This window comes from Capsicum annuum, chromosome 5 (genome assembly GCF_002878395.1).
Source record: "Capsicum annuum cultivar UCD-10X-F1 chromosome 5, UCD10Xv1.1, whole genome shotgun sequence".
In the NCBI taxonomy this organism is placed as follows: Eukaryota; Viridiplantae; Streptophyta; class Magnoliopsida; order Solanales; family Solanaceae; genus Capsicum; species Capsicum annuum.
The window spans coordinates 53,273,814-53,298,786 of record NC_061115.1 but is presented as its reverse complement, the minus strand read 5'-3'; positions in this window follow the sequence as shown (position 1 = coordinate 53,298,786).

Genomic DNA, 24,973 nt, shown 5'->3' with positions numbered 1-24,973 from the left:
CGGACTTTGAGGATGGTGGTGTGTTTGTACATCTACTGTCACAGTCATCTCTTATTGCTGAGATATAGGAAAAGTAAATGTTGGATTCTAACTTGTTAAATATTAAAATGAATGTGGGTCAACAAAAGGTTGTTGATTTTGTGATTGGTGGTGATGGTATCTTCTTGTACCAATGTACGTTAAGCATCCCCGACATCAATAGGTTGAGGGAAAGGGTTATGGCCGAGGCTCATGGATCTCAGTCTGCTATTCATCCTTGATCTACTAAGATGTATCATGATCTTATGGAGTTATATTGGTGGAATAATATAAAATAAGTCGTGGCTAGCTATGTGGCTTAGTGTTTGATGTGTAAGCAAGTAAAAGTTTAGAACATAAGACTCGAGGGTTTGTACTAAGAGATTGAGTTTCCTGAATGGAAGTGGGACGTTATTAATATGGATTTCATCAATATTTTCCCTCGATATTAGAATTAATGTGTTTATTTTTGGGTTATTGAAGATAGAATGACCAAGTCTACTTATTTTTTGCCCATGAGGACTAGTTATTCGGTGGAGGATTATGCTAAGTTATACCTTGCAAAGATTTTAAAATTACATGGTTCTCTAGTTTCTATCATTTTTTATCATTGTACTCCATTCTCATCTCACTTTTAGAAGTTGTTTTTGAAAGGTTTGGGAACTAAGGTGTGCCTTAGTACCGCTATCCACCCACAGTCAGATGGCTAAGCAGAGAAGACCATTTATACATTGGAAGATATGCTTCGTGCATGTGTGATTAATTATGGTGGTAGTTTGTACTACCATTTTTCTTTGATTGAATTAACCTACAAAAATAGTTACCACTCTTGCAATGGCATGTTTCTTTTTGAGTCATTGTATGGTAGGAGATGTCATTCTCCTATAGGGTGGTATGAAGTTTGTGCGGGTAAGTTGTTTAGCCCTAATTTGGTTTGTAAATCCTTGGAGAAGATGAAGGTCATTCATGATAGTTTAAAGTGGCTCAAAATTGCCAAAAGTCTTATGTGGATGTGAGGTGTAGAGATTTGGAATTTAATAATAGCGGTTGGGTATTCTTGAGGGTATCTCCTATTAAGAGAGTGTTGCAGTTTAGAAAGAAGATGAAGCTTCAGCCCCGGTATGTTGGCCCTACATAGCTTTGAAGAGGGTTGGTAAAGTTCCCTATGAGTTTAATTTTTTTCCTATTTTGAACTACATTCTTCCATTTTTTCACATCTTAATTTTGAGAAAATGTGTGGGTGATCCTCCATCAGTTGTTCATTAGAAAAAGTTGGGTATCTCGAATTCCTTATCTTATGAGGTAGTCTCAATTGAAATCTTGGATTGTCAAGTTTTTCCATTCCAGACGAAGGATATGGTTTTGATAAAGGTTCTTTGGAGGAACAATAAAGTTCAAGAAGATACTTAGGAGGCAAAAAAGGACATGAATTCCAAGTACCCGGACTTGGTTTCCATCTCAGGAACTCGTGCTTTAGGAATGTGTTGATCTTGTTATCTTTTTTGTATATCATTATTTTCTTACTTGATTAAAGGTTAGCTTCATGTGATATGATATGTTAGCTTGTGCTTGTGCTTGCTTTTACCTATCATTCTAGGACGAAAGATCAAAGTGAAGGATAATTTCCTAAGTTTGAGTTTCTGGATAAGGTATGAATTGAAGGTACAAGTCATGTTCTAAGGTAAGTTTAGGGTCCCTCTTCTCATATGATGGTCAGTGTAGGTTAGTTGCATTCTATCTAAGGTCTTATTAGGCCTCTTCCTAGTCGTATGATAGGGTATGAGGTGTATGTCGCCAAATTGTATAATGCCCTAAATGTTACCTAGTGCATTCTGTCTAGGGCATGGATCATAGGGTAATTTTTGTATGTTAGGTTATGAGTTAGACTTGTGTGGTCGTATGTTATGAAGTATGGAGGTCCAAGATACGGACTATAGTATTAGATATGGGTACCCCTCATACCCTAGGTTATAGTTTAAAAGGGGTTGTCATACCGTGCTGTGAGCAAGTTTTCATCTTTAAAGCTGAGGGCATTTTTAGATATTTCCCACCCTAAAACTATTACGTCACAACGTCCTATAACATATTGTGGCCTCTCATAACACACTTTTGAAAGATCAAAGATTCTAACTACTAACTCTAAACACTCTCTTAAAGATTGGGGATAGTGTTTCTACAAGTTTCCATCTAGAAGCTAAAAGGGTCAAGTTCTTTCCATGAATTTTCTTCTATAAGGAATTTGAATCTTACCTCATTTTTTATTTTTGAATATCATGTGGTTTAAAGTGTGATTATGATTCTTAAATGGTGGTTTTGAAAACAAAAATTGAGGGTTTTGTTGCATATGTTTGAGTATTGTTTACTCTTGGTTTGTTGTGTATGTTTGAGCATTGTTTACTCTTAGTTTAACTTGTGTTTATACATGTTTTATGATTGGTTGCAAATATGAATGCTTGTTAATTATGGTTTAACAAATGGGTTAGGGATAACCCAAATCTTGGTGGTTTTTACCTTAATTTTGGTCTTGGTAATAGCATTCCCTCAAAGCGTTTGTGAAAATGCCTCAAGGAGTAAATTATCATATAATGAATTGGGTTTGGCTCCAATGTTTGGTATAAGAATGCTAACGAAGTTTTAATAATTTTGTAAAGTTCTTGGTGAACATAAGTTTAATTAAAATATATTTTAAACTAAGAAATTGGCCTAATGAATATGAATGGTTGGTTAACATATTTATGAAGGCCTCGTTGGCCATGTAATGACATGAATTTTAACCTTGGTTGTTTAGTAGGTTAAAAGGGTTTCAGTGCATAAATATTAAACTGTTTTATATCTCTATTTGATAATGGGTTCAAGTCCCTAAATGTTGAATTGATTTGATAGCTTTGTATACACTATGGGTTCGAGTCACAAAGTCAAATAATAATAGTTGTTGCATTATTATATGCTTATAAATAGTGTTGGTATGAAAATAAGAATGAAGTGCCTTTGGTATACTTTTTGCCTTATTGTTGTGTCGTGAAATGATGGTTTTAAATTAGGCTTTCAGAGCGGGATTGTATCCAAGTCATGAAAGTAGAGTAAAAAGGACCAACATTGGAAACCGTACTAGTAGGTGTGGGTGTCTTACGACTGGGTTGTTCGATTCCCCCATATGAATATTTAAAAGGGAGGTTTGATACCTCTTTGCTACTTGTATTGGTGCTTAAGTCACCTGGATTATGCTGGGAGTTTTGAGTCCCCTATATAGGCATATACGGTTCTGGATATTCTCTAGTTCATATGGCTACACGCACTAGGGCCCTTCTAGCTAAAGGAGAGTTGGGCCTATATATCCCATGGGTGCCTTGTTATATGACGATTATACTACACAACCTATGTTAATGTTTTCAAAGTTCATGCTAGTCACGTTCCCTACCCCGGCATGGTATATAAGTATATGTATGTATTGCATTAGTTATATGTAATGGTTGAATGGTGTTTAACTATTGACACTATTGTATATTTTTTCGTGAGTTTCATGCTAGTGCTCCAACTACTAACCATTTTCGAGGTTATATCCCTATGAGATATATGTATTGGTCATAACCTTACACCTCCTACTTAGTGATTGAACTTATGAACAACTTGTGGTGACTTTAAGTGGTAAACTTCCATGTTTCAGAAGGCTTTATTTCTTATGTCTTTATTAGTTTATATTTGGATAATGGTTTTGGCTACGGTTAGAGACATGTCCCGACCGAATGTTCTTAGGTTATTTTTAGATGATTTGTATAGACAAATTATAGGCTTGGGTAAGTTGTGTTATGGAATGGTTATGGACTTGGTTACTATTTTGATTAATTATGGTTGTTGGTTTGTTGGATTGATTAGAGGGGTTATCTCCATTCCTTGTTAGACTTGAGTTGCCCATAATTATATGGCCCCAATTTAGGTCATGTCAAGGACCTTCTATTTCAGTAGTTTAGGGTTTTCATCTGGGCTCAGTGATATCTTCTCCTATTGAGGCAAGTTGTAGAGCTTGTTTTGAGTGTCATGAGGTTTGCTATTTTTCCAAGGACTGTCCCTATTATATGATTAGATCTACTCTCATTTAAATTATTAAAGGTATTGGTGCTAGGGGTGTGACAGGAATGGGTTGTGGAGCCCATGGTGATGGCCGTGGGTGTACTCAGGCAGAGGCCTGAGGCAAAGGCTTATTTTGTTTAGATCACAAATGTCGTCCCCATTTGTTTCAAATTTGCATCTTTGTTATTTGATCCTATATCGACTTTCTCCTATGTGTTTATATTTTACTTTGGGTTTTGATTCTGTTAGTGAACCTCTTGCCATGCCTATTAGTGTATCTACCCATTTGGAGAATTTTTAGTAGTAGATCAGGTGTACCGATATTGTGTACTGACTATATTGGTCCATGAGGCTTCGGTAGATTTATATGTGTTAGATATAGTTGATTTTTATTTTATTTTAGCTATTGATTATTTGGCTTCTTATCATGTTGTCTTAGATTAGTTTTCTAAGATCGTTACTTTAGCTTTATTTGGTGTGCCAAGGATATCTTGGAAGGGTGCGCTTCTTTTGGGTTCTAAGAATATTATATCCTATGTTCATGCTCGTACATTCGTTGAGAAGGGGTGTTTATTTTATTTGGCCCATATTCATGATACTAGTATTGTTTCACCTACTTGCTTGGATTCTATTTGTGTTGTCTTTGAGTTTATGGATGTGTTTCCTATGGAATTAACTGGTATGCCTCAGAATTATGATTTTGATTTTTCTATTAATGTTGAGCAAGGCACTAAGCCTATTTCTATTCCACCTTACTCGATGTACCCCACTAAGTTGAAGGAATTGAAGCCTCAGTTACATAGTTGTTGGATAAGGGATTTATCCGACCTAGTGTATTAGTTTAGGGTGCGCCTATCTTTGTTTGTAAAGAAGAAGGATGGGTCTATGAGTATGTGTACTGATTATTGGCTATTAAACTAGGTGACAATTAAGAATAAGTATCATCTTCTTCAAATTACAGATTTATTTGATCAGTTTGAAGGTGTTGCGATGTTTTAAAATATTGATTTGAGATCTGGTTAGCACCAGTCGGGGGTCTATCGAAAACAACCTTGCTACTTTTTCGAAGGAATACATTGGGTTTGTTATTGTTGTTGTTTTTGAGATCCTGTTAGCACCAGTTGAGGATTTAAGCTTCAAATATTCTGAATATAGCTTTTTGCATTAGATATAGTCATTATGAGTAGTTGGCCATGTCTTTTGGGTTAATTAATGCCCCTATCCCATTCATGGATTTGATAAACCAGGTGTTTCGACAATATCTCTACTTGCTTGTTGCTGTATCTATAAGTGATGTCTTTATTTATTGAAAGAGTGAGGCTGAGCATGAGTAGTATTTGTGGGTTGTGCTTCAAATACTAAGGGATGAGAAGTTGTATGCTAAGCTCTCCAAGAAAGAGCTTCTCAAGGAGGGTATTATGGTTGATCTAGCCAAGGTTGCAGTGGTTCGTGAGGGATGAGAAGTTGTATGCAAAGCTCTAAAAGTGAGGTTTTTATTGTATTTAAGGTTGATCTAGTGAAGGTTTTAGTGGTTCGTTATTAGGCTAGACATATTTCACCCACCGAGATTCAGATTTTTGTTGGCTCAGTAGGTTAATATCGATATATCGTTGAGGGTTTCTCATCCATTGCAGTGTCATTGACAATGTTGACTCAAAAGAAGATTTCTTTTAAGTGGTTTGATAAATGTAAAGAGTGCTTTTAAAAGCTAAAGGATTTGTTGACTTCAGCTCATGTCTTGACTTTACCCAAAAAGGGGGTGGGTTTTACTATGTTTTGTGATGCTTTGGGTGTTGGTTTGGGTGTTGTTTTGATGTAAAAGGGTAAGATAATTGCTGATTCTTATCATCAGTTGAAGCTACATAAGAGGAATTATCCTACCCATGATTTGGAGTGATGCATAGTTGTTTTTGCTTTGAAGTTATAGAGCCACTACTTGTATGGAGTCTACTGTGAGATTTTATCGAATCATCATATCCTTCCGTACTTCTTCACTAGTGAGATCTTAATATGAGTAAGCGTCATTAGCTTGAGTTTCTTAAGGATTATGATTTATCTATTCTCTATCATCCATGCAAAGCTAATATGGTTGAAGATGACTTTGACCCAAAAGTCAACTAGCATGGGTAGCTTAGTGTATCTTTTAAGCCAAAAGAGGCGTTTTGCCTTTGATTTTTAGTCATTAGCTAACCAAATGGATAGGCTTGATAATTTAACACATGGGTGCATTTTGTAACTTGTGGAGGCTAGATTTTCTTTGATGGAGAAGATTTGTGATCATCAGTTTGATGATGTGGGATTGAGATTGATTCATGATAAGGTGTTGAATGATGAGGCTAAGGAAGCTTCACATGATTCAAATGATATTTTGAGAATTAGAGGTAAAGCTTATGTGCCAAGAATGGATGACAGGATAAGATTGATTTTCGATAAGGCTCATTATTCTAAGTATTATATCCATCCAGGAATGACCAACAAGTATCATGATTTGAGGCAGCATTACTGGTAGGGTGGTACAAAGAAGAAAGTAGTGGACTATATGGCTCATTGCCTTTAATTTCAGTAGGTGAAGGACAAACATTTGAAGCTTGGTAGATTACTTTAAAGGTTTCCTATTCCCAAGTAGAAGTGGAAATAAATCACTATGGATTTTTTGATTAGGTTGCCTCTCAATTCTGCTAGTTTCATCAAAGTTTGGGTCATCGGGGATCAATTGACCAAGTTTTCTTATTTCACTGCGGTCAAGGTTTTCTTCATTTCTGAGAGATTGGCCCATATCTATATTTATACAATTGTGTGAGTTCATGGTATGTCGGTTTCTATCATATTAGATTGAGGCTCGATGTTCACTTCTTACCTATTGAAGACTTTTAAATCTGAGTTGGGTACTTCGGTTGATCTTAACACAACATTTCACCCCAGACTGATGGTTAGTGATAGCAGACTATCTATGGTTTAGAGGATATGCTCCACAAGTGTGTGATGGATTTTGGGGCTAGTAGGAGCAACATTTTGCTTTAGCAAAGTTTGAATATAGTATTATAGTTATCACTTCAGTATCAACATGGCTCATTTTATGGCCATGTATGGTAGGCGTTGTTGCTCTCCAGTGGGTTGGTTTGATTTTTTTGAGGTTAGACCTCAAGGAATGGACTTTCTTCATAAGTCGTTCGATAGAGTTCTATTCATTTAGTATAGACTTTTGGTGGCTCAGGGTAGGCAGAAGTTACATGCTAATCATAGACTTTTTTCCTTAAGATTTAGTGTGGGTGACCATGTTTTCCTTCGAGTTTCACTCTTGAAGGGTGTGATGAGATTTATGAAGTGGGTCAAGATTATCCCTAGGTATATTGGTCTATTTGATATTTATTGGACTGTTGATAATATGGTTTATGAGTTGGCCCTGCCCTTCGATTTGTCACTTGTTCATCCAATTTTTCATGTTTCTATATTTCGTCATTATACTCCTCATAAGTCTCATGTCAGTCGTTGGGAGTCAATTTAGTTAGTTGAGTGGTTGTATTTCGTTAAGGAGATGGTCTCCATTTTCGGTAGGGATGTAAGACGATTGGGTTCTCCAGTTATCCCTGTGGTTAAAGTACAAAGGTGACATCAAATTGTAGATGAGGCTACTTGGGAGGTCAAGTCTGATATTTGTAGTTCTTATCCCAAGCTCTTCATTGATTCAGGTAATTCCTTGCCTTAGTTTAAGAACAAACTAGACTTTTAGTGGTGGATGATGTAATGACCTGAAATTTGATAATATATGTTAATTGTGTGTTTCTATGTGATTTGACTATTTTACCCCTCCCTAGAGTTGCATAGTGGTATTTCTAGGGTGTGGGAGTGATTGGCACGACTCTGATGCATTTTGGTGCCATTTATGTGATATTGTGATTTTTCGGTGGCTTCGAGAGCCTTATCATATACTGATGTGGTAATCTATTGATCTGTAAGACAGATGGCTAAACAGACTGTGCTTCAGAACGTTGATTGTAGGGTGGAAACATATTTTGTCTAGTTTTATGGATTTTAAATATCATTTTGACCCACGGTTTGGAAAATTGTGATTTTTGATTTTAGGGGTCAACCTTGTGAAAACAAAGTCTTTTCGACCATTAGGTGATAGAGTCTGGAACATCGAATTTAGTGTGGTTTTATATTTCAGTAGTATAGATCAGATTTCGAATAAATCACGAGACCTTCGCAGAAACTTGGAAAGTTTCCAAAGTTTCAACTGTCATCTGGTGCCTCTACTATTGCACCTTCCTGGAAGGCGATTGCCCCTTGTGAAGAAGAGGTAGTGCGATCACACTAAGGTTGTCGCGACTGCCATTCCCTTTTATGAGGTCTGGCTAAGAGATTGCATACCCTGATGTCCAATGGTCTTGCCCGATGACCTGGAAGAGGTATAAAAAGACCCCTTAGGTCGCGGATTAGACCATTTACCATCTTTTCTCTTAGGAGTTAAACCCTTAAATAAAGTGAGATATTAAAATTTAAGTTTCTGGGTGCTTAAGAAGCTATATTAAAGTACATTTTTTAATTCTCTTACGGATTTAAGGTAAGAATTCACACATTTCTTAGTTAAAATTTCTGCATTAGTTGTTCGAAACCCCAAAACCTTAGGGCTTGATTTTTAACAACAATTTCACTCCTTTGTAACTTGAATAATCTCCTTTATCCTATAGTCACTTGTTTTTCCTCGATTGCATATATAAAACATCCTTAATTCTTGATTTTTAAAACGGATTTCAAAGGTTTAACTTGATAAAGTTTTAAGATGGGTTTTCTTCGATTTGTACTTCATTTTTAACTTGAATTGACTTGGATTTTCAGTTATAGGTTCCTAAAAGTATGGGGAACATATTTTTGAAAGAAAGTAATGATGATGCCCTTTCTTATTGAAAACACATACTGGGGGTCCGTTTTGACCACAAACCAAAATTAGGTTATGTGGGTATTTTTTTCTTTATTTTAACGCATATATTCTATATTTCTTGGTTTTAATTAATTTTTGTATCATTTATGAGAGCTAAGGTTGTGGTGTGAAGTGCTATGGACCAATTTCGGCATTGAGGTAGGTTATGGCTTCACTCTTTCAGATTGGGCTGGGTAGAAAATATTAGTACAAAATGCATGTTAAGGGGATGGAAACTAATCATGAATTTGTCTATATTAATGTATTGTGGTAATTTTATGGCCTATATATGATGTAATTGTCGTTTTTAGATATTGTGTGATATGTGTGACTGAGTGGGATCCTTTGTGATTTGATAGCCTAAAATACATGTGAATAATTTTACTGTGTGGTTGACTTTCCTATTGTAGTACCATTGGTGTATTGTGTTATATTCATACTTTATTGGCAAATCAATCATGTGGAATCTCATGGATAAAGGGAACTAACGAGTTGATATTGGCTCATTTGGTTATGAAATGAATCATGTGGATGGATGTGGAAATACATCATGTGTATGGTTGTGAAAATACTCATTATTATTTATTGCGAGCATTACATCCTTATATCATACTATCCATGAAAGATTGGTACAACCATGGTAACACTTGAAAAACACTGGCAACACCTTCTGAAAACCCTTTATGAGGGATATGTGGGGAAGGAGGCATTGAGACACCTTATAAAACCCTCCCCGAGGTATGTAGCGGTTAGGATATATCAATATATGAATTGTATATGGATTGACAAATTATCCATGGGTCCTATGTCATGAAGCTTGCCTGTGAGGGTATATATAGAGGTTGTGCAACAATCTCGTGCATCATCATCATCATTCTTATTGTGTTTACTTCGTTATGGCTATGATATGATTGTACTTCTGCTTTGACTTATTACTTATCAAATTTTTGTATCTTCTTATATTTGTGCTCAATGATATTGTATGTATATTTTTCTGCCATGTCCTACTTATATATGGAATATTGTACAATTGTGGCCTTTTCTGTTTGTTGCAATAGGTGTGATATATAGAACTGTTAGTTCAAGGGGTGTGTGCTACAGTGGTGGGACAATCTTTGATTGTAGGTGGCATTCCGTAAGTGTGTATTGTATATGTTTTATTTTTTACTTTTGCACGGTTGGCCAATGGTACCTACTAAGTGCAAGCGGATAGTACTCACTCATACAACACCTTCTGGTGGAGATATAGGTTCGGGTGCTCCCCACATTGCTTGACTCCGGCAATCATTGGAGCTTTCAAGGTAGTGGGTGATTTTCAAGAATTTGGATGTCTTCTACTATATTCTGTGTCATTAGACGATGTCTTCACTAGTTTTAAGCGACAGTGTTGTACCTTTTGGATTTTTCTTATGTATTTCATTTGTATTGGAGTTGTATAAGATACGTTCTTATACAGTTGACATAAGGTTTTGGAAGCTATGGTTGCATTGTTGATTATATTCTTTTCGCGTTTATTATACATGTATAGTTCGACTTTATTATAGATGCCTTACCTTAGTGGTATTTTTATCTTTTTCCCCTTTGCGTATCGGTTTGGGTGATTGACTTCTTTGTCAAGGTTTGCCACAACAAGTGCCATCATGATCCTTATTTTTTAGGGGGCATGGAAAATTTGTATCAGAGCAGTCAGGTCCATTGGTCTCTACAACGAAAGAACGGGATGTCTAATAGAGTCTAGTGAATTGGTATATAGACGTCCGTACCTATATTAGAGATATTATAGGATATCTTTAGGAAAACTTCTCTTATTTTACCTTATCGTGCAAATAAGAGGAAAGCTAAAATAAGAAGCTTAAATAACTTTCAACCATGTCAATCTCAAATTATTCTCTTATCCAAATTCATAATGTCAGTTTATATCAATTAGTTACCAAGTGCAGGTAGGAAGATTTTGAACAGTGATAAAAAAATGTCCATACTTGAGGGTAGCATTAGCAAAGAGGTAGTACGACTGGGAAGGCTACTGAAAGCTAGTTCAAGTACTATATATTTACAACCAGAAACGTTACACAAAAGGGTGGAAGTGCAACCTAGACTATCTACACCAGCCAACAAAATACCGAATCTCAGAAGATTGGGGGGTCAGAAGGTCAGATCTTCAATGCATGCGACTTCAGAAATTGATATCACCCAATTACATGTGGGTCTGAGTATCTCACAATCTCCATTTCTTCCAAAACTACAAAGCAAAAAGGACGTATTTACAAGTGATGTCAGGCTATAGGTTTAACCACAACAGGAGAGATATGTTACCTGGATGCAATATCAACTCTTAGTGGATGAGACCCATCTTTTTAGCACCAAAAATCACTTTGTATACCTTTAATCCGAGGAGTTCAACTGGAATAGAAGATAGGAAACCATCAAGCAACGAATAATGATTTAATGTCAGCTCAATCGATATAAAATAAAGGGGGAACTTACTCTTGCAAGATGGAAAGAACTTAAAATACCCCAACAAAGGTACAGTGTTAATCACCCACAACAAAATCAGCTTAAAGTGAAGATTCTTGAAGGAAAACTTAGTGAAGGGGGTGGAAAAGCAGTGGAAGTGGATCTGAACTTAGCTCAAATTATAAACCCTACTCACTATATGTTTTTTTCTTATTTGGATCGGGTCAGTTTTTGGCCGGTCCATTAGATATGTTTGACCATGTTTTTGTAATTTGTTTGGATGGGTTGGTCCATTCTCGTTGGATTGATTTAACCTATTAATAAAATTACAACTTAACCAAAAAAACGTAATGTCAGTTTATATCGTTCTTGAACTAGCACCAGTGATTATAATGTGAAGCCAAATATTGAACTTCAATTGGAAATATAGGAGAATAACAAGAGGCCAAAATAATCCATGTAAAATCATCAGAACTCACATACGAGAAAGTACCTCTGCTACATCTTCCAGTAAAAACCATAGTCAGTAAAATAATAACTTGATCATAGTTGTAAAACAACACCGAGATCGAATAAAAACTCATAAGTAACTAACTATATCCGCAATATGTGATATCATAAGAATCACTTGAACTAGAATCAAATACCAACCCGTACAAATATTCATGATTGAAATAGTAAAGCCTATGTCGGGCTCAAACCAAAACTGAAATAAAATTATAAATATACATGTAAACATCTAAGTGTAGAATAGCTAATGGCAGACTAGGGTTCTCAACCTACCCTAAGTAAACTAGATAGCTTTCTAGCTACTAAACCTATTAAGGTCAAACAGGTTCCTTTTATATGTCAAAGCAGAGAAAGTTTAGGTCAGATACAACCTAACCTAGGCAAAAAAAACTAAATAGATGGATAACTATGTCAAAACCAACCCCAATATGAAGTAATAACCTAAATAGACTATCAACAATCTAACTAAGGTTAACTGAGCTTTATTTATAACATTCAATAGTCTACTAAGATTAATGGAGCTTTATTTATAACATTTAACTAAAAAGAGATGGTTGTTCTATTACGACCCGAACCAGGGCCTAGACATGACGGGTATCTAAATTTCATTGTTAACAGGAGACCACCCCTTTTGCCTAGTCAAACAAAATATAATACACTAATAGTGGCCAAATTTCGAACATATAACAAGATGGAGAAAGATAAGATCAAAGCGAATCTAAGATATATTAACAACCATACCCAATCCACAGTAATCCATAAAGCCTCTTATTAGCGTAGCTACATAACCCCCATTAAGACCAATTTAAAACAAGTTTAACATAACCTATTTATTTAACCAATAATTTAACCAATAAGGCACACCGTGGGGATCGTAATACCCTTACACTTAAAAGATTTACTCTATGATATAACAATCACATTAACATGGGGGAATGCCTCGACCCCCTTTGTTCATTAAATTAAAATTGGAGAATGCCTCAACCCCATTAAGTTTTTCAAAACTACTTAGTGGAATGCCTTGAGCTCGAGGTTTCAATCTCAGTCAAAACACGGCCCACAAGGCCTTCAAATTCAATGTTTAACCTCTAAACCATTTATGCAATGCCATATTGTGGGTAAGAAAGTCAAACCGTGTGATAAATCCATAATTCAAAACCAATTTCACACTTCGTTGAGGGAATATAATTTTCCAACCAATTTTAAAATTAAAAATACTATTTTTTAGGAAAACCATGAACCCTTAGTTTATCACCATTTCCATGCACCCTATATGTTCAAAACCACAAATAAATCATAAAAATGGATAACAAATAATAGAAAACCAATTTATGACTCAATCATCCCAAAACACTCAACCCATATCAAAACCAACATCAACTTCACATCAATTACTATTCAATGCACATGATTTAAGGAAAATAATTTTAAGGGTAGAGTCACATGCTTGAAGGATTTATAATTTTGGAGAAGAAACCTTTAATTGACCCCTAGATGCTCAACCTTGGGGAAACTCTAGCTTACATTGCTTAAGGGATTTGAGAGAGAATAAAATATGTTTTTGATGAGTTTTCTGTTAGAATCTGGTCCCAATTATGTTTTAAGGTTCTGGGTTATGTTTATATCAAGAGGGGAATGTCCAAAGTACCCTTAATAAAAGACTAAAAATTGTCGTCCAGTCGGTACGAGTGACCTTATGACTCGTAGGATCACCCCTCAACTCGTATAATCCATTTGTAGTCTGGATAGTATCCTTAGACTCATACACTATTGATCCTACAACTTGAGACCTACTACTCATAATGAGACCCTACGACTCTATGGTCCAGTCGTAGTCAACACAGAAACTTCTTTAGCAAACAGTAGACATACTTAATTGCCTCTTTATAACTCGTAATGAGACTTTACGTTTTGTGAACTCAAGTAGAAACCAAGGAATTAACTTAAGAAAATCTCAATAAATTCTATAAATACACTTTATATATTTCTTAGTAGAAGTTATGCACTCTTCAAACATACAAGCATATTTTGATTTTGGGATTTGAATTTGGTCTTACAATTCTCTTGTGTTGATTTTTGTTGATCAATTTAGTTAAAGTTTTGGGTTTTATAGTTGTGATTATTGTGATTCATTGCATGATTTTAATCATGAATATTGTTGATTCTTTCACAAGTATGAGCTGATAAAAACCCTAAGCTAGGGTTGTGCAAACCCTGATAGATTGACCAAGTAGGGGAAGTGTAATTTTTGTTCTGAACTGAAACCAATGCATGCATTATATTATCTTCACGTTAATAGTTATCTTAGCGATTAAAAATGTTAGGATCCCACCTATATTATAATTTCTTATTCCAAATAGGATTAGTTACGACAAAAAAAATAAATACAATAGTAATTTGAAGTTTGATTGTCCATCCACATTACTAGGTATTATCTAAGTAAGATGGATAGTTGTCATCTGATAACTAGAGACTTAAAAGGTAGTATTTAACTAGGATCTTGGAGAAAGGTTAGTAAGGAAACATCCTGAGACTCAAAAGGTAAAGGGTGTAATTTATTAGGTAGTCCAAAAGATGGTTAATTGTGCACAACTTATCAAATTTTGTATGCAAGGTATCGGGTTTGTTCAACAAACCACTATAAGCCTACGGAGTTTAGAATGAAGGGGAATACAATCATAGTGTTCACCTACTATTGATTACAACCAAAGTTAATACTAGCTACTTGTTCAGTATTACTACTCAAATCCCCCAATTTACTTTTCCAATTTTTCTCATTGATTATAATAGCTGAGAACCATGATTCCTTATATTTCCTTGGGATTTGATCCTAACCATTTTTAGGTTACTATATTCAACAGCGACATCATAATCTATATTAAAATTTTAACATTGTTGTGGGGGAATACAGTGTTAATTCGTGAATTGAGGTTGTTGAAATTTTTGGGGTCTTTTATCTTTTTTCTTATTTGGGAAAACATCAGTATATGCCTAATATATGGAATAGAGAAAATCTATTACTACAAGTGATTCGAAATCCAGAGAGGATTTAACAAACACCTAGTAGGATGATGAAACCAAAAATATAAGATATTACTGAAGGGGTTCATGATGATATGCATCCCCCTTGTTCTTATGAAGTTTAGGAAATTATTAATCAGCAGATGGGGGTGCTTTTAACATAAGCTACTAGGGAAGCAAACCTAGCCGAGTAACACTTAGTGGAAATCAAAATAAAGTTAGAAGAGGTCATCCTTAAGTGATTCCAGCATATCAGTTTGTGTGTCCATACAATAATGATGAAGAGGATCTGGGGTATGTTGATTCCGGGTAGACTAGATCTATTACCCCTCCTTCTTTACCCCCTAGTGTTAAGTTTAACATAACAAGAACAATGATCCAACTGTTAAATCTAAAGGGTGTATTTACAGGTTTGCTTACAGATAATGCAAACATGTACCTTAAAAATTTCATTGAGATCTGCAGTTTGTATATAAATCCAGGGATGAATCAAGAATCCCTTAGACTAACATTATTCCCCTTCTTGCTTACTAGAGAAGAATCTATAGGGCTGGGGGAATTTCCAAGAGCATCTATCTCTACGTGGAATAAATTACACAAATAATTCCTAAATAGGTTCTTTCATCCATCTAGGGTGTGGTAGCTCAATGATGAGATTTATAATTTTAGACATTTTCAATTAAAATCTATGTATGAGGCATGGTTTAGGTTAAAAAACAAGCATAGAATGATGCATAACCATTAGATTTTAGGGGTGCGCTTGTTGGAGATATTCTATAGAGCCTTGACTACCTATTCCAGATTTATGACCTACACTATCTCTGGAGGAGCCTTTAAGAAATTTTGTTGGGAAGTAGCTTTGATGATATCAGATCAGATCGTGCTCAATAACCCAGGGTGGAAAACTTGGGAGACTGAAAGGGGACCTAGAACATATGCTATAAGTGTCTCCTACAACTAGAAGGTAGCTGATAATACAATAGCATAAGAGATTCTGCTACTAAGAACTAATCTTGGGTTAATGGCACAATTATTTTCAATAACATATTCTGATAAAGTGAACTTAGTAGGAGCACAAGGTTCAGTTTCCAAAGTTTCTGAGTCAGAATTATAAGAGGAAGCAAACTATCGATATCGTCAGTTTGTGAGTTTTTGAGCCCAAGGGAACGAAAACAAATGTTAGAACTATTATGATAGATAAAAGGACCATAGTAGGGAGCGATATAGTGACTAGAGTAGTAAGAATGACTATAGATAGAAGGGAGACCAAAACATTCCACTTAGAATAAGATATGCAGGTAAAGAATGGAAGAGATGCTAACTAAGCTGGTAAAGGGTCAAGAAAATAAGAAGAAGAACCTTAAGGAAATTAAGGCTGACATTTCAGGGTTGATCCAAAATGATGAATACTATGCCACTACCATCAAAAAGTTGGAGCACTAATTCGGGCAAATGTTATCAAAACTTAATTAGAGGTAGCCAGGTAATTTTTCAAGCAATACTGTGTAAAATCTAAAAAAATGATGGTCATGTTTTTCACATTACCATAAGGAGTTGTGTGACTACTATGGACCACCATTACATACTGCTGAAGTGCCAAGGCATGATAAAGCTTTTGTTGATGACACAACTATTGTTGAGATAAAAAAGCTAACAAATAGTGATGATAAAGTTAGTAAGAAAGAAATAAGACAAATTCAATGACCACCCGCACCTTTTCCTTAGTAACTGAACCATAAGAGAGAGGAAAAGAAGTTTAAACGATTCATTGAGATATTGAAAGAGTTGAGCTTGAGAATCCCACTTCTTGAGGAATTAGAGAATATGCCTGGATATGCCATATTTATGATACAATTGGTTAAAAAAAAGAAAGGGGTTATGTTTGAGGATGTTGATGGCTTGCACCACTGTAGTGCAATAACTACTAGTTCTCTAGCCTAGAGAAAGAATGACCCCCAAGCATTCACTATACAATACACTATTCGGTCATCCCAGTTTTCCAAATCCTTATCAACTTTAGAGCCAGCAAAAATTTAATATTGTTGGTTGTGTTCAAGCAATTAGGCTTGAACCCTTCTAAACCACTATAATGCTGCTATTGATGGTTGACCGCACAGTGAAGAAATATGTGGGAATTTTGTTTGATGTTATTGTGAGAGCTGATAACTTTATCTTTCAAGATGACTTTGTCATTCTAGATTACGAGGTTGACATCGAGATGCCCATCATATTAGGGAGACCATTTATGAACACTGGTAGAGTGATGGTTAACATTGAAAAGGGAGAGCTGAAGTTCAGATTCAATGTTATGGAGGCCAAATTTAAAAATAAAAAATCAATGAAGAAGCCAACTGACATGAGAGTAGTGTTGGTGATTGATTTTATTGCTATTCTAAGAGGGTAGTCATATGGGTATCTTAATGAATTCTGAGTAATCAAGGTACCCACATCGTGCCACAATGTTCAATCAAGAACTTCATGGGGGGAAACCCATGGGTTTGTTGGTAAAATCTAAGTAACCGACACAGGCACATCGTGTCGCGATCTTAAATCAAACATTTGGTTGGAGGAAACCTACTATTTTAGTGTTCATGTTTTGTTTGTTTTTCTTTTATAAGTTTATAAATTATGAAAATACTCACGACATGGTAGGATTACTACATGCATAAATTTCCATGTAAGGGGAGTGTTTGACCAATCCGCCAGGGTAACAAGTCTCACTCAGTCCAGGTAATATTGAGATATAATTAAAGATAAAATGAAATTTTGAGGACAATAATGGTAAGTTCTAGACTTTGGCACATAATCATTCTTTCGAAACTATAAATTAAAGGTGCGGAGCCATAAGTAGCTAGAAAACATTACAATACAAAGTCTAGGAAATAGGAAGTTAGGCCAAAAAATCAGGTGCACATGCACCTAGCACTTACGGACTGGACCACATATGGGACATATGGTCACAGGAAGGCCGCATATTGCTACCGCAAATGATCTGTTTAAGGGTTTGAATTTTAATTAAAATTTTGAGCCCACCAATTCAAATTTAAGACCTAATTTAGCCCGTTGCCCTAACTATTTAAATATATTTTGCCTCATCTAACCCATTCTAATCCTCAAATTCTCATTTTTCTCATTAAATCCAAAAATCCCTCTAAAATAATAAACTAATTGCACACTTCAAAAAAGGTTAAATTAAAACTTATTTAAGATACCAACTTATCCTACCATACTAAAAACAAGTTCAAACATGGTTGTTGCTCTAGTTCTTCATTGTTAACTTATTTATTATCATAAAAGAGGTGACTCTCTCGACTTCTAATGGTTATATCTTAACTTAATTATTGAATACAGATGATATATGATATAGACAATAACATATCAGATATTTGTAGGTCTAAGTGTCTTATATTTTAGAAGCGAGGGATTGATCTATCTGAGTTGAGTGATAAATAAGTGTTCATTGACTTTTGATTCTAAGTTTGGTGGTTACTCACCCGATATTGACAATTTCCTATTACTTTAGATAATGTTTTGACTTCGGAGAGAGCCACTCCAATTTCTAGTATGATGGATAATTATGACATTTATTTTGTAGCCATCCTCCGACATGAGATTCATGATAGAGGCTTTGAGGAGGCAATGAATTTGCCATTCCCATTCCTTATTCAGAGATTGTGTGATGAGGCAGGTGTACTAGAGATATAGGGGGGTCGAGAATAGGGTACTTGTTGTAGGCACTACACAAATAAAGACTATGAAGGATCTGACATACCCAACCCATCCTAGGAGACCAAGTGAGCTTGTCGTAGTACCTCACGTTCAAACATAGGGCCCTTATATTTCCACAGAGTCGAGTGATGTATATAGATGCAATGTAGGAGCTAGTGTTGATATTGTGTTGGGGGGAGTTGAGAGAGGCCCCAAATTTTAGTATTCATGGTGAGGGGACACCATCCAATTCTTCATCAGCCCCAGCTTCCTCCTCAGAGTCGTTTGGTGTATCTTCAGATCCCACTCGCACATCTACTACACCTCCTACTACAAGTATGATTATAGTATCTCAAGAGTTTTTCCAGAACTTATTAGATGGTCAGAGTGCCACTGATTGTCAGTTACAGATTATTAAGACCAAGATGACTAATCTATATGGATAGATCGATCAAGGGTCTGGACTATATTTGAGATGGCAGAGGGTAGATGGGATAATATATATAAAGTTTATACGTTTGAGCTATATGTTGATATAAAGACATATCTTGATGCTTTTGAGAAGTATGTTATAACCTAATTTATAGTGTTAGATTTGCCAGATCTAGGACATATAAGAGAGGAGATGAATATCTTACAAGTAGAGGTACACTCTCTCACAAAAAGGAATATTGAAGCCACTCTTTTAGTCATACCACTAGTGGTCTATATATCATCTCCACGTATGCTCAATGTCAATTTTTTTGCAAAAAATGATGATGAGGTCCCAGTAGTTGGGACAAAGAGAGGGCATATAAGAGATCTGTTGGACCAAGATATTCTATATGACCAACTCCTAAAAAGAGACAAATATGCATGGATCGAGTCTGCAGTTTTGAAGAAGTAGAGGTATGTCGAGATAGCCGCGAGTGCATCTTCTAGTAGTGCATCGCAACCACCACCGCCTTCGCCGGCTGATATACCCCCATCTAGGGATGCTCATGACACAAACACCTAGTGAGTCCCATTTATATCATCATTCCCTTTGTTTTATATTATTTTAGTGCTTTAGGGACAGTACACATTTTATAGTTAGGAGTTAGGTATGCCATAGCCACCGCGAGTTTTTGTTGCCATGCATCTTTTCCAATCGATCATTATATGGCTATAGAACCGGTATGTCTAGGTAAAAATTTATGTTGTATTATGTTTTATTTCTTATTTTGATGTGTTTTTGTGTAATTAGGAGATTTTTAATTTTTTAGCACATTTGCCATGTTTTTGATGGATTTTTATACCCCTCCAAAATTATGTTTTAGAATTATGTAAATGTATATATATATATGTGAACACTATGGATCTTTTTATGACATTAGGATTAGGCACATGAGAAAGACTTTCTAACAATTGCATGAACTTGATATGTAGTAGCTTGTAACATTAACTGTGTGCTATGTGTGTGTGAGAGATTCTACTTAGTTCCCTTTATGAGTTATATTTTGGACTTTCTAAATTTGAATTTGCTAGGTTGTAGGCTAGTTGGTTAGGAAATATACATTAGCCATTTTAGTTTTTTAGTCTACTTTTATCCTAAATGACCATCCCTATGTGAAATAGTAGCTCTTGATGCCTATTTTGAGCTATATAGCCTATTTTTATTGTTTTACCTATCACCTTCCCATTTGTGTTGTAATTACCTATTTTGACTAGTTTCTAATTGGACATTATACACCTAAATTTAGGAAATTACCTCTATTGATGGTGTCTATCATAGGGATGTGCGATTTAAAGTGTGTATGTAAAAGGTTAAAATAAGAGAAAATGTTAGTAGGGCTGGGTGTGGTAGAAAAAGAAATAAAATAGAAAATAAATGAAATTTTGTAAAAAAAAAAAGTGATAAGAGAAATAATGCAAGAGTACGCCCAACCTATATGTGCAATTAAGAATAAAGAGGGAGAAATAAGAGTGGAATAAAAAGAAAGATGGTAAATGAGTAGACCCTAGAGTTATCTTAGAGCTAAGGAGGCTATGTCACTTGATATTCATATGTACCATACAATACCCCCAAGCATACATAATAATCTAACAAAAGTCCTATAGTGATCTTAACTTGACTGTCTAAAATTAAGGTAATGGAAATAAAGGCAAGTTTATGGTATTTGATGCTCATTGCTTGGAACTTCCCTTCTGAGTTTGAGTGTCTCTTGACTATCCATGCATTGACATGCATTATTTCATATTATTTAGTGAGACTTCTTTTTTGTGAGGGAACATGAGTCATATTACTAACTGCTTACGTGTTTGGGTAGTATAATTTTTACATTTGAATGGTTGTATGTTGCTAATTTAATGACATAACTTGATCCCATTGTGTCACATTGTTGTGCGTTAGTTTTATACACAGTTGGTTTTGAAAAAGATGAGATAGAAGGGGGTATTATGGTTTGAACTTGAAGTGTTTATTGACTGACTTGAATAACTTAGATTCTCCTACTTAAGCATCGTGTTACATTATCTTTTGTTTTTTATGTTGTGTTTCTTAAGGATATGTAGACCTTTTATGTTGAGGGTGTTGATGTGGTATAAAAAGATAGAACTTTCAATGCTTAAAGCGTTGAATATATGAAAGTTTCTAAGGCTGTTTTTAGACATGATGTCTTTTGGGTATATTTTGCAGGAAACTATGTATTGTATGCTAATTTAATTTAAAAGATATAAAATGGAGTTTTTTGCAAATTACTCAATGAATTTTGGGTACTAATGACACTTTCCAGATGTACGTGCATGTGATGAAATTTGAAGATTTGAAGATTTGTTACAAGTATTGGAGGACTTTCACTTACCTAAGTCTATATGTGGAAAACATATAGAAAATGTTGTTTGTATGACAATAAGGTAAGTAACAGAATTGAAGTTCCAGAGAGTGAAAGAGCTAAAAAAGAACTTATTGCACTTACCTATTCAAACATACGGACCACATCTAGTACATGTGGACCGCATGTGGGTAAGATAAGTGTCAGAAGTCAAAAATATAAGAGCTAAAGATGCAAGAAATTTTTTTGGTACATATATGTGTCTACATGCACCTAGGGTTAGGCGTAATGTGACACATGCACCCAATGCTAGGCCACATGTTAACACAAGTGACCATTAATCCATTTTTGTCCTTTTCATTTGGTCTTTGATTTTAAGGTTTCTTTATGTACTATAAATAAACTTTATGTATTTTTTAGTTGAAGTTATGCACTCTTTATTGTAACGCCCTGAGTATGGTACTCGGAATGTTACACGGTGCTCATGACCCTGAAGGAGCACAAGCTAAACCATGACTGATATATATACCTATATACTACATAAATACTGTATAATACAAAAAATAAACTAAAAGGCCATAAGGTTCAAAACTGTAACATAGGATCTGATAAATTATAACATATGGATGGGGTATAAAATACCCAAAATAAACTGAAATAAGCTTTCCGAACATACTGTAGTATGAAAAGCCTCTAAACATGACTGTCCGAATAAGTAGTTGATGGGACATATCCCCAACTAACTCTAACTAATAAACTAATTAACGAGCAAATTAAATGATTATCATGTCCTTGATAGATGAGGACTTACTTCTAACTCTGACTGCTGAGACTGGAATCTACTGATGCTCTTGAACTTGTGTCTCTGAACCTTTGGTATAAAACACCATAGCGCAAATGTTTCAGTACTTTTAATGTACTGGTATGCATGTGAGGTAAGCTGGATGCATGGGGTCCATATGCATGAACAAATATAATAACATATTGACTATTATGAGTGTAAGAGTACATGCATGAGGCATAAAAATTAACACTGATATCGTGATAACATGATTACTGAATTTGAATACTGATAACATGACATACTGATAATTGATATAACTGATAACATAAGTGACTATATTTGGCAGTCCTGAATCTGATGGAACGAGCTGAGTTTCGTACTGTATCTGAGTGGACTATATCTAGCAGTCCTAAAATCTAAAGAACTATCTGAGTTATTGGTTTCTACTGATACTAAAACTGTGGGAAGTAGTCATCTAACGGATTGTGCCCTGATTGGAAGGGTGTCAATACCGTACCACTGGTAAGGACAACATATGAGTGACCCTAATATAATAGTTAACTTTAATGAGAACGGTGGGAACCCTCACATAGCAGGTTAAGCCACCTCATCTACTATCATATAGCAGGCTATGATGTCTCAACCTATGTTGGTTACATAGTTTTGGAATGTAAGGATTTCTTCTAAGAATCACACCCTCATAAAATAGGCGAGTTCCCACCCTTGGGTTCGCTCGGTGCTAATTTCTACACCCATCTGAATGACACTGAACAAGATTTTCTGAAACTGAACATGGACTGAGTTATTGACTTTCGTTGACTGATGGAATACTACTGATATCTAACAACTGATTGAGTTCATTAGATCATAGAGATTTCTTGAGTCATAAGACTGTATTAAGTCTAAGGATCAAGCTTAAATAAGAATATCATGAAAAAATGACATGGCTCGAGGCACATAACTAATATTTCAGGTACAAATACCCCTAGGACTCGATAGAAGTAAACTAATAAAGCATGACTTGCTTGAATACATAATAATAACCATAATACATTTACTGAAGCATTTCATCAAACATGTGATAGGCATAAGCTTGTACATACATGGGGATTTCATGACAACATGCTAGTTAGGCACTTTTTCTTTATTTTGGCATTAAATCAAACATATTGTAGGCATGGTACATGTAAACATTATTTTCAACAATTAAACATCATGGTCACATTCTAATTTCATCATTCAAGGGTATAGTTAGAGGTTTGCATGAATCTATATCTATAATAATAAAACCCACTTAGAAATTATCACCCAATACGGAGTTAAATTCAATTTCTCATTTATCAAAGTGAACATGAACAACCCAATCATGAAATCATAAAGAAAATCCATAACTTGAAGTTGGAAAAGGGATTATTGGACTTCATGGACGAAAGGAGTGTATGAATGAATAATATGCATACTTGGGTTAAGATTCTTGATGTTCTTGTACTTGAGGAATTTGAATCTCTTAGATTCTTGGAGAAGATTTGGATTCTTGTTCTTGGGGATTAATTTCAGAGAAAAACCCAAATATTGTTGAAATAATAATGAACAAATGGGCAGAAGTTGGATATAGCTGGGTATATTTATGTAGGTGGTAAATGTCCAAAATACCCCTATTAAAAGGACTTAAAAAAAACTGAACAGGACATACAACGGTGGGTGCAACGGTCCGTCCCTAGGTTGATGGTCCGTTGGCCCTGACCATCGCTCCTAGGTAAAATAGGGTCTCACTATTTTGGCTACGATGTCTTGGGCGATGGTCTATTGCAGGTTCGATAATCCGTTAACCTGACCATTGTACTTTATCCATAAGGTGGCCTTACTATTTTCCTTGCGATAGCTTGAGCGATGGTCCATCGCTAGTCCAATGGTTCGTCGGCTTGGGTCATCATTCCTAGCTAGAAAATTAGCTCTCCCTGCCTTCCTACGACGGTCATGGGTAAAAGTCTGTCACTAGTCCAATGGTCCATCGGCCTCACCGTCATATTTGGGCGGTTTTACTGCCTTCTGTATTTTGGCCATAACTTTCTCCTCGAATGACGAATTTTAACGAAATTGGTATCATGGGAAAGCTAATTCATTTCTTAGTTTAAATTTCTTCATTAGTTGTTTGAAAAACCAAAACCTTAGGGCTTGATTTTGAACAACAATTTCACTCTTTTTTCACTAAAATAATCTTCCTTATCTTGTAGTTACTTGTTTTTCCTCGATATCATATATAAAACATCCTCGATTCTTGATTTGAAAATGGATTTCAAAGGTTTAACAGGGTAAAGTTTAAATAAGGATTTTGTTTGACTTGTACCTCATTTTAAACTTGAATTGACTTGGGTTTTCAATTGTAGGTTTCTAAAAGTATGGGGAACATGTTTTTGAAATAAAGTAATGATTTTTCCCTATTTTTTGGTAACCCCTATTGGGGGTCTGTTTTGACCCCAAACGAAAATGAGGTAATATGGGTATCTTTTTCTTCATTTTGATCCGTATATTCTATATTTCATGGTTTTAGTAAATTTTTGTATCATTTATGAGAAGTAATATTACGGTGTGAAGTGTTGTGGACCAATTTCGGCATTGAGGTAGGTTATGGCTTTACTATTTCAAGTTAGGCTGGGTAGAAAATATTAGTTGAAAATGCATATTAAAGGGATGGAA